The following is an 11,240-nucleotide window of genomic DNA, read 5'->3' on the forward strand; positions in this document are numbered from 1 at the left end:
TATCAAACCTTCTATGAATAAAAAAATTATTATCTATTAACATGATTAATGAATTGTTAAATTTATATTTCTACAACTATAATTATTAACGTGTGCCTCGAAATACATTTCAGACCAATGTATAAATAGTTCTGTAATTTACTATTACTTGTTATCAATCATTACATTTGATACTAAGAATTCAGACTTTTTCAGTTGCATGTATTACAGTAAATATAAAATTTATCTATACATTTTTCAAAATAAAAAATTAACTGAGTATCTGAACATATTTTTTTTTTGAATACCATATCTTCTGCTCTTCCCCTTATACAAATTGCTGTCATCATTCTTTGGAATGCACTCATTTCCGCATTTCTTGCAAACATAAGAATGCTGTATACTATAGCCAATGATCCAGTTATTCTGCTTTTTTGCCCTTGTAGATGTTTTTCATCAAATGCAGACAGCATTATTTCCAAATGATAGTTTAGCGAAGCAACGTCACCACTGTTTCGGAGTTTGGTCACTGGTTTCACCTAATATGCAAGTGTTAAAGCAGTTCCAAACAAGGCAACAAAATATATTGTTTACCGGATCAATATTACTCTCATCTTGTCAATCTGGAAAGAATTTACTCAGTAGTTTAATTGTTTAAAAAAAGTTTTTTCGTAAGAACTTGCAAATTAGTAGTAGTATCAACTGTTAACAAATTATGGACCTAATAGCGAATACAAAAAAAAGTTAACTAGTTCATCATATTGGTTTTTTTTAAAATTTGAAATGATCTGACAAAGAGAGAGCCAGAAGGTACTAAAGGCATATAACTTTATATTTTCATTGTTTTCCTCTTACAGTTGATGTGTTTACTTCAGTTGTAGTTTGTAACCCGAATTTGTTTTCTCTCAATCGATTTATGACTTTTGAACAGTGTTATACTACTGTTGTCTTTATTTGGAGTGTTACAAATTCTTTGGTTGATTTGGATAAATAACGTGCTTTTGATGAACCTTTTGATTCTGTTGACAATTTTGACTTTTCGACTCTTTACACTACACTTCCACATAATGTTATAAAAAAAATTAGTTTTTTTACACGGGAAACTCCACACTAAAATTCACGACAAAAAGAACGATTTTTCGTTCCCTATTGTTAATTTTCCTAATGGATGATTGATGTTCCTTTAGCACCATCTTACTGTGTTTATATATCACAACTCGTCGCTATGCACGTGTCTGTTGTGACGTTTTGTGTGTATTACTGGTAAATTATTAAGTCAGGGATTGCGTTACCTCAAATTACTTAAAACCTTTACTAAATTCAACCTTAGATATAAAGATTTGGGTTTGAGTTTGGTTTTTCCTGTAGAAAACTTATTTTTATGGAGATGTTGTTTACCGTGCCAAAAAAAATTAGAAATGAAAAAACTTTTTTAAGGATCGATAATTTTACGAGGACGTAAACTTATCGATCCTTAAATAAACTTTCTCTAAGGGTTACCATTTCATCAGTGTCATTAGATCTTTCCATACTGTTTTTATTTGTATTAATATTGTTTTTATTGGTATTAAATATGCACATTCATGGATCTATAATCTGTTGGTATTTGTATCTTGAAATTGCACAAGATCGTGTTTTTCTCTGTTTTCTGTTTATGACGCTTTACACAAAATCCATTGGATATTGGATGTGTAATGACTCATTAGATGCATGCTGTTTTGTAGAAGTTGTAATTGGCTTTGAACTAGCTGTCAGAAACTGCGAGTACTCTTAGATCTGAAATAAGTGTATTTATGTTGTTGGGATGTACAAGTACCCGGCCACGTACACTCTGTGTTTGTGTTAGATGTATATATATATATGTATTCATCTGATGAATTAAGCCTTATTCAATTGATTTTTATCGTTCGTTCTTATGTTGTACCATTACATTACTGTCCCAGGTAAGGGGGTTGGGATCCCGCTTACATGTTTCGCCACATTCTGTACGTATGTGCCTGTCCCATGTCAGGAGCCTGTAATTCAGTGGTTGTCGATTGTCGATGTGTTACATATTTGTTTTTCCTTCATTTTTTTGTACATAAATTAGGCCGTTAGTTCTTTCGTTCGAATTGTTTATGTTTGTCATTTCGGGGCCTTTTATAGCTGACTATGCAGTATGGGCTTTGCTCATTGTTAAAGGTCGTACGGTAACCTATATTTGTTAAATTCTGTGTCATTTAGTCTCTTTTGAAGAGTTGTCTAATTGGCTATCATATCACATCTTCTTTTCTATATTAACGCCGCTTCCTTATATATGTGTCTCTATCAAGTCAAGATCCTGTGGTTCAGTAGTTATCGTTGGTTCGTATCTATCATATTTGACATCCGTCAATTGTTTTATTATAAATTAAGCCGTTAGTTTTCTCAATTCAATTGTTTCATTATTGTCAATGCTGAGCCTTTTTATACTCGACTAAATGGTATAAGTTTTTCCAATTGTTGAAGGACGTAGTAATGCCTATAATTGCTTACATCCACTTAATTTTAACTGTGATGATTAGTTTTCTCATTGGCAATCATACCACATCACCTTATTATATATTGAATCATGTTTCGTTATTTTTTATACGAATTTACACAGAAGCATGCGTATGCTAAAGTATATAGAAACCTCTATTTTATTTTGAGTAATTGTAAGAGTTTCCTTTGATATTTGTATTTAATTTTTACTTCATTACATGTAAAACAGTTCATCAATTTAGGATACAAATTATATTACAAGTTGTATAGCATGTATACTAAAAATTACTAAAAATTACTATTATCTGTTATCAGAGAACAGGTTAATATGAATGTGTTTTTATTCACAAGTATCAATAATTGTGGTTTAAAGTATATATTGAAAGAGTGCATGTTATTTTTACTAATGAAACAAAAGGTATACCCAGTAAGTTTGTCAGATTTCAATTTATTTTGCAAAAAAGTTTAGTGCTACACAGAATATTTACAATATCAAAATACCGTGTTATAAATAGATTTGAAACAATTTACATGGCATGCGCTTTATCTCAATTACAAAATATAGACCAGTCAAACTAAGATTTAGCCTCAAACTAATTGCAACAGATAATGTTTTAGTTCTAATCTATAGCATTTTGCCCTTTATATACACAGAAAAAAATCCCATAATATCTTACTTGAGGAAAAATTCAAAATCAGTATTTTTAATTCTCAATGGAAATTAACATTAGAAAGGGAGATAACTCTTGCAAAAATGAGTCTTTTTTTGTCAATGTTTGGTTGTTTTTCTTGAAATTTATGTAAAGTATGATACTTTGATGGGGTTGTAAGTTTGTATTTGACTAAATTATATTATCTCCTGCTCATGAAAAGGACAAAAACCAAGTGTTATGGATAGTTTTATTATTTTCGTGCATTTTTCATTCAACAAATTTGAAGCTTTGTAACCATTTTGAAAGAAATAATGTGAAAATTTGGTATTGTTTATATCTGTATATTATATTTTTTCAGCAACTTACTTATTTAAAGGAACGTTAAACCACAAAAAGAAGAATACATACTTAATTATTTTTATTAAATTTGAGATTCTTTACCTTGACATGTTGAAAAATTCAATAAATGGTCAACTAATGAATTATGAAATCTAGATTATAGCTTGATATAGTATACGAAAATATATTAAGAGTTGTTTGTTATACTCTAAAGACCGCTAAAAAATCAAGAATCAATACATTCTGATGAAAAGAAGCAGTAAAGTAATAATTTTGTATCAATTTTTATTGATATTTCTGCCTTTTCTGCAAGAGTTATCTCCCTTTTCAATGCTTATCTTCATCCAATTTTCAATGGTGATTTTTTAGTCTTCCTCAAGTTAGATTCTATGGGACTTTTTTCTGTGTATATTTGGGGTACTAGGCTAAAGATTAAAACTTAAAAATCTTCTGTTGCAATTACTTTCGGGTTAGGGTCAAATTTATGCTAGATTGACTGGACTTATAATTATTTGAAGAAAACATTCAAATATATTTTACTCAGCCTTATTAAATTGTAACAATTCCAACACAAGCTAACTGATAAAGTTTAGTAAATGAAATAACAATAAGCATGATAAGATCGATCTGCTTATTTTAGCTCATGAAAAGTAAAACTTTATAATTTTGGGCCACACTTGTATACCTCGCAATATACACTAGGAATAAAATCAAGATGACATGTTATCCAAATGAAAAATAATCTGAAAAAAATTAAACAGGAAATGTAAAGGAAAATCATTTGTTCGGAAAAGAGAAAAAATATTTCAAAAGTCAAATGAAATTCAGACAAGGCTGTCAATTTGAAAATGTAGTATTGGAACTTTTTACCATAAAGGATGGTATATTATTCATCTACTGTCAACATATATTATCCTACAAAAACGAAGTAGGTAAATCAATTCAGACAGTATGATTGGCTTAATCTGTTTTTAACAGATGTATATACAAGTAAACTACCTGATTTGATTTTAGGAGAAGCGAATTAATCGCCTGATATGTTTTACTACTACAATAACACTACAACATTAAAGACCAAACAGCCTATTCATTTCTATCAGTGATTTTTCCTTCAAATTTTGTGTGAAGGTGTTGCATGATATGAGGAATAAAATATGATGAAAAAAATTGGGGGTCACCGACTTATTTTTGTCACTATAGCAACCTCAGTTTCGTGTTTTCCCGAATATTAACATAATATTTGCTTGTTATCTAAACTCTCAAACCTACAAGCATAATTCTTGTTTCACGTTAAACAGTACATTTGTATCTTTCAAATACAGGTTGAACTGTTTAAGGCTCATATTTATTTGTTCTTTAAAAATATGATTTATTTCATTGCCGCCAAAAATTAGACGTAAAACTGAAAAACGTTTCCAGTATTAAAAAATATCTACCAGTGATTTCTTCATAAAAATTTAAAGAAGGAAAGTGCTATATGTACTCTTCAAAATAAAGCAAAAAAAAGTGTATGTCACCGACCTTTCAAAAAAGTTATGAGTAATTTTGATGTTTTTTTTTCTCGTTCGTTTTGAAGAAAAGAGTTGTCTTTCTTCAGAACATTGCATCTGACGTCATAGTACAAACTTTCCTTGCTGGCGCTCTATTTGAAAAAAAATTCGCAAATTCGACGTTTGAAACCCACATTTAAATTTCCAAGAATAACAACTATATTCACCTACTTTATTATCCGGTAATACAAGAGATTAAGCATGTATCAGTTTCAGATCTTTATGATGTTATTGCCGCACAATATAAACCTTCAGAAACACCATCCGTCGGAATGTAAAAATTTTCGAAATAACCTTTCACGCCGCTTTTTTATAAAAAGTCTATTTTTGTCCCCTGTCCCACATAAGCAAAATTATTTAAAATAAAAAAAGAAATTAAAGATGGCACTGGTTAACTTACAGAGTATTTGACTATACCTGACTAAATGTGCTTGTTTCTTTTTCGCGTCAATTTCAGAAGTTTGCCGTAACGAACTCATTCGGTACTGTTGAAAGACGGACATACAAAAGCATTGACGGAGTTCTTTATACCATTATTTTTCCCGACTAAGACGAACGTTTAGAGATTATTGCATCGAGTTTGTTAATTCATTATTTTTGATGTTTAAGATGTAAGGAAATTAAAATTATAGGTATAATATAGGAATGAAAGTTTTGATTCTAAAACATTATGCATCTATCTTAAAATACAATCCTTTTATTACTACCTCACGTGTTTTCAATAAACGAGACAGTAATATAAAATACAAAAAAAAAAATTGATTCAAAAAATAATTTTCTTTTGAAAACTACAAAGAAAGATTTTTCCAACCGGATAAAATATAATCAATCTAAATTGCTCATTTTGGAAATTAAAACAAAGAAAAGGTTGTTGCCGGAATTGAAAATCGAAATTTGTTTTCAATCTTTCTGGTCACAGTTGTAGCTAAATGAAAGGGAGCGATTTTATGTAAGATATTATTCTTGGAGCAATCGTTTTTGTCATAAGTTAAATTTACAACAATTTAGTTTTAAACACTGAAAATTTTATTTTAATTCACATTCGCTGAGTATTAGTTTTATTAATATTTTTTTGCCTTACAGCCAATTTCCTAATGCATGTAGGGTAAAACTTTGGTTGGCTTCCTTGCTTTGTTTGTATTAATGTTTACTCAAGCTCTGTAATTAAGATTGACATCTTTATATATAGGTATGTAAACCTGTATATATGATATTTAATTCAATTGGACGTTATCAAAATATAATTATACAAAATATACAAACAAAGCAAGCAGGCAAACCAAAGTATTGATCTACATTCATGTACATTAGGAAATTAGCTAAGAGTTTCAGTGAGATTATACGATATGTTTATCAATTCTACTTAAGACAATTTGAAATGCAACAAATGACAAACAAAAATGACCCTTTGCCATCATTTTATTTTTACTATAAGATTTTTTCAAATAAGCAATATAAATACATTTTAATTTCATTGCAAGATCGGACATTATTTTACGAGAATCATCCAGACAACAGTTACATGCACATGCTGCCAGTATGTCCAAATTTTTAGGAATAATTGATGATCGGCCTAACCTTGTGAATACTAAATTTTTTAAAATTTTTGAAGAATTGACACTAAAATTAGAAGGATCATTGCATAAGGAACATGTTTACTAAGTTTTAAGTTGATAGGACTTCAACTTCGTCAAAAAAAACTAGCTTGCCCAAAAACTGTAACCAAAAACTTCAACCTGAAGCGGGACAGACGATCGAACAAACGGACACACAGACCAGAAAACATAATGCCCATAAATCGGACATAAAAATATTTTTCACCTAACCTGTACACAATCGGCGCAAACGAAAGACAAAATCAACACAAGTGAAGAAGAAAAAAAAATGAAATGCAGATCGACGCAAATATAAGACAAAATCTACGCATGTTACAGAATTAAAACAAATAAAATGCAGAACGGCGCAAATGCAAAAAGTCGAGATCAAAATTTATATTTTATTATTTTTATCAGAAGGAAGGTTACATATAGGGTAGTATCTTATGTGTCCATTTGTGTTAAACCATAGGATATTAAAGTAGCGCGACGCATAATAGTTCCTCTTTTCTTGGGAGACATACCGTACACCATGTTGGAATCCGTGAAAAACGCGAAATCGGACGTTATAATTTGACGTTTTTCCATCGCTAGAAACAACGTCATAGAGCTTTTATGTCACTACCAAGTTGCGTTAGCTGATGCGCATAAACAATAGGCTGTTTGGTCTTTAATATTTTTAAATAAAGGACTCTCTCTCCCCTTATAAACGGTTTTATATTTGATTTTAATTGTAACACAAACTGAGAAAATTTTTTAAAGGTACTTAATTTCAGGAGTTTTATGTATACATAATTCTACTTGATTAGTGTAAAAATTATTTGAGAAATTGTTGAGTACAAATATGTACTGATTCAGTCATTGTCAAAAGAAGAAGAAATAAAGAAAGTCTAAGGTCTGATCAATATTTATATTGGAATTGAGGCTCGAATAAGGATTGTTATTTTCGCGTAATAGTTCTAACTTTAGGTATGGAAAATAGTTGCTTGCCTTTCATTTAAAAACGTTAAGGGTAAAATTTCGAGCATACATTAGAAATCGTGGCTAATATAAAAGACAAAAATTTCATATTGCACGAACAAAATTCAAAAATTTGTTTTTGTAAAACTGCAAACCTTGTCGCTGCACTTGTTGAATTAAACTTATCTAGCTTAGCAGCTTTTTTGAAAGCATGTATAGCGAAGTGTGTCTCTCCCATTAACTGGTGAGCTATGCCACAAAAAATAATTGTATGCAAGGAATCAGGATACAAACATAAAGTATCATTATATGAAAGTGTCCTTTGAACCTGATTCAGTTGTTGTAAGCACTGCTTACATGATGCTAAATCATATAGACGGTAGTAACATAAAAAGTTGAGAAAATGTGCAAATGATAACGGATGAAAAATAGTAGGCGTCCTACAAACATCCAGTTGTAATTCCAATGGAACTATTGATGAATGCATTTCAATATTTAAAGGATGAACTGTGAAAGATTTTATTATTGTATGAAGATTTTCTTTTTTCATCAGATTCAGCATGCGTTTTTGAAAATGATTAAATGTCTTTATATGAGCGAATAATCCTGTATAAACTTTCTCGTTTGTGTATTTCTGTAATACATAAGTTATTACAGTTAATGAGTTTGAGTATTTTTTGTGAACATAGAAGAAAGAAGCTAACTTCAGCAATCCTGACAATGCATCTGAATGTAAACCGATCACCAAATGACTAAGATCATGTTTGGTCTTGCAGTAATGTTGTTTGTTTCCAGATCTACATATATTTTGATATTTTGGTTCGGCTGGAGCAAACGTAAATGCTGCTGACAGTTGTAAAGCGAACAAATCTCTAGATAAACCAGTTCTGGAATGACGTAGAAATGCATACAGGAGTCTCGTGAAATTATCAACTTGAGCATGATTATGGATAACATAAAATGTTGGCATTAATTGTTGAAAAAATCTGATGTTTCGGCTTATGAAGGATTCGGTTTTCTCGTATAACTGACTTTGACAATCTTGAAGGGTCTCAGAAGATGTGAAACAATAAATTCCTTGCACATACAGATCCTTGAGTAATGTAGTTAATTTTTCTTTTTCATTAGTATTGAACCTTAAAAAGAAAAAGTTATTGGCAGGAATAAAATAATGTGGTAATATTGAATATTTTGCACAGTACAGCAGTCTTTGTAGACATGCCATGAAACAGGGTATGATATTATCTGGTCTCCATAAATATGTTTCCGTTTCTTCTGAAATCCAAAACATCATTGTTTTTAAAAAATATGAACACAATAACCCTTTCAAATCTTCATGTTTTTCTATTATTTCCTTCAGCAAGATTTTTAACATAGCATAACATAATAATTGTGTATGGCTGAAGGAAGTTATAAGATTTTTTTCCGCTACAGAAAATGAAATTCGCCATTCAATATTTTCATTTATGGATCCTTTGTAGCCAATTGGAACAAATAACACACCAAAAGATATTATTTTGGATATGAGTTCAGCTGATGGCCATGTAGAACGAGGTCTACTAACCCATGGCTGTGCTTGAAGTATCCAGTTGTCACATTTAAGACAGCGTGCAAAATCGTATGTACCTTCTTTATTTGATAAACATGGACCATGAATTGTTGAGGAAAATGAAAGATGAAAATGAGGCAAAGAAAACATAAACTGTTTGTACAGATCACTTGAAAGAACATATCCCAGAGGATGTTTTTGCATTATGTCCCGTATGTTAAATCCAGGTAAATCTACCAAAAATACAGTTCTTAGATAACAATTTAGAAGGCATAATTGTGTGAAACATGGTTGTGTCTCCTCTGTATTCATAATTAACGGAACCGGAAATGTTTGACCTTTAACATTTGTGTTCGATATTAACGGAATTTTGTGACCTTGAAGAATTTCTTCTGTTTCTGATTGATACACTTTACAGGTAGGATCAATATACATTATATCTAAATCACTACCTTTTAAATCGAGTCCTTCACCTTTACTACCACTAGTTATCGTTTGAAATTTTTGTCCAATGTCACTTATAGTCATAGCCAATCTCCTAATTCGCACGACCTCCTCAGATCCGATAATTTCGCAAAGATATTTGTAAAAATTCAATGATTCATTTGTCTGTAAAGACATTCCCTGCATTTTGAGCATGTCAATCTAAAAAAATAAAATATCAAACTTTATATGTTTTATTGGGTGGATGAAGTGTACATTACAGTCCTCTTATGACCAGTAAAGACTTAAGCATTTCATCCCAATTCTTTCATGCAAACTGTTGTGATTTTATTAAGAGATTGTTTGTGTGATTTAGTGAAGAATACAAATTTTCAGTATCTGCATATTAAGGTTAACGGATGATAGGAAAACGAAATTTTGAAAATGCTTGCACCATGTCAGGAATATGACAATTCTCGTCCATTCGTTTTTGATGCGTTTTGTTATTTGATTTTGCCATATGATTACGGACTTTCCGAATTGATTTTCCTCTAAGTTCTTTTTATGATTTTACTTCTTTTGAAAACTTATATCTAAGTGGTATAATCATATGATGATGATGGATGACTGCTTTACATCCAGCGGCAAATGCATACGCATATGCAGGATGAGTACATGTTAATGCAATATGAATATTTACAATGTAAGTCTTAGACTGACACGCTAAGCCAGATTTTTAACGTGCTAGTGCACAATGTAACAATTGGGAAGACATGTCACCTTACCCGGACACATTATTCGACTCCGAGATAACCATTCTTCGCACTTACGCCTTAATACCGCATGCTTAGCGGAGAAGCAGCAAATATCAATTTTAAAGTCTTGGTTTGACCCGGCCGGGTAAGAACGGACGACCTCCAGCAATCAATGCGAACACGCGGTACAGAGTCCACATAGACGGTGGCAGAATCAATTAATATTAACAGACGTCGGATTTCTATATGCTATAATTAATGCATATTTTAAGGTTTTCTTTAAGGTAATATAACATACCAAGGGGTGTCAGGATTGATAAAATGAAAGAACGACGGTAGGAAGGTCTTTCTGTGGGCAATCCTGTTACCGTTATTTCGGCAAAGGGGTAGGGGCTTTAATAGCTTAAAATGGCCCCAGATTTACAAGATAATAAAAATTCTAACAGAGCAGATTTTTCTCCATAAATTATTAGAATATGAGTAAATGATTTAAAAAAAATGTTTTTATTTAACTAAAAAAGGTTGAATGACGTCACAATAGTAGGTGCAAATGACGTCATAATTGGGAAAATAAGCAAAAATATCGAAAATTTTATGTTTTTTCGAAATTTTGACCACCGCACCATGCTTGCAATAATTAGAAATTTTAACATTTTGACAAGTTCATACATATCAAACTTCGGATAAAAAATCTTTTTGGTGCAAGGTTGGTGCGATAGTTTATTTTATATTTTTCATAGCCAAGCGGAGCAATAAAAAGCTGAAATTTGCCGTCCAAATTGGACCTTTTCATCTGACAAAGTTTAGTTTATACATTCTTATACCTATAGAAACTTATTTTTATTGTTTATGAATGTAAAGTGTATCCTAATTTACAGATCTCATTGAATTGATATAATCTTTTCTAGAGCGTTTAGGTTTAAGCATGGCGTACT

The sequence above is a fragment of the Mytilus galloprovincialis genome, chromosome 13, assembly GCF_965363235.1.
Source record: "Mytilus galloprovincialis chromosome 13, xbMytGall1.hap1.1, whole genome shotgun sequence".
Taxonomy (NCBI): Eukaryota; Metazoa; Mollusca; class Bivalvia; order Mytilida; family Mytilidae; genus Mytilus; species Mytilus galloprovincialis.